Here is a 1164-nt window from a genome sequence, read left to right on the forward strand (position 1 = left end):
GTGCTTGATGATCTGAGCAGGGCTAAAGTCAGTCAGGAGGGCTATGTTTAGAGAGACGGAGAGCAGAGTTACTATGGAAACAAGGCTTCAGGTTCAGCAATGTCGGGAATATTGAATCTCTTCTTGTGAGAGTTATACAATGAGCCAGACAGACATCAGAAACTCCAATCAATATCAGCAGGCTCCTGTGAAAATGAGGCCGTCACATTCCTCCACAGCAGAATTTGACTTCCCCTCTCGGCACTGAGGCTCCACGGTTTGACGTCGCAGATGTCGTCATGTCACGATTTGTCTGTCTGTCAGCCTCGTCAAACTCCAAACTCAGCAAATTCCACCGTCGCAGGAAAAGTTTTAAATTTTTCTGGCAGCCCCAACTTCTCTCAGCCTATCAGAGCGCTCGGTTGAAGCCACTGCTTCAAACTTTCTTGCAGCCCATGTGGGTGTGCGCGTGGGTGTGTGTGTATTTCCCCTACGGCTGCTCCAGGTCTCCACTTAATAAGACCGTTGTTCCTCTCCTGTCCAAACCGACAAGCTTTGTGAGTAATGAACATCTCCCAGGCAGCCTTCCAACAACAGCAGGTTTCAGTGTCAGTCCCTGTCAGCAGCCAATGACTCTGATCTGCTGTTTTATTACACCCAAAAGGTGTGTGCGCATGTGAGTGTGTGCGGGAGAGAGAAAGTGAGTGAGGAAGTAGTGCAAAAGTGTAGCTGAGTGTGTTTTCTGTGCGCTACACAAATAAAGGCGTGTGTTTGGCAGAGGAGAAGTGTATATTGGAAGAGAGGGGGAGTGGTGTGTGTGTGTTTGTCAGACCGAGCCATAATGAGGCAGCGCCCAGATGAAGACGTCTCATCTTCTTCCCAGAGGGTCTGCTGGGTAAAGAGCAGCGCTGCAGCCGCGTGACACTGTTTGCATTGGACAACCTATCAGCCCAGAGGAAAAACATTACCTCCGCAGGTGATGACAGTAATAAAGATGGACTCAAACACCGACGGACGGCCGCAGAGGTTTGCGTGTTTGCTCTCTGTCTAACACACTCCCCTCTTCCTTTAAAGCCAGCACACGGAGCAAAAACCCACTTTTTCCATCAAGTGCAATCAACATCTTTGCCTCAGTGCCACCGCTGCAGAGACTTTTCAACAGGTTACATAGCAACGCGACATACT

Source organism: Dicentrarchus labrax, unplaced genomic scaffold (genome assembly GCF_905237075.1).
Source record: "Dicentrarchus labrax unplaced genomic scaffold, dlabrax2021, whole genome shotgun sequence".
Lineage (NCBI taxonomy): Eukaryota > Metazoa > Chordata > Actinopteri > Moronidae > Dicentrarchus > Dicentrarchus labrax.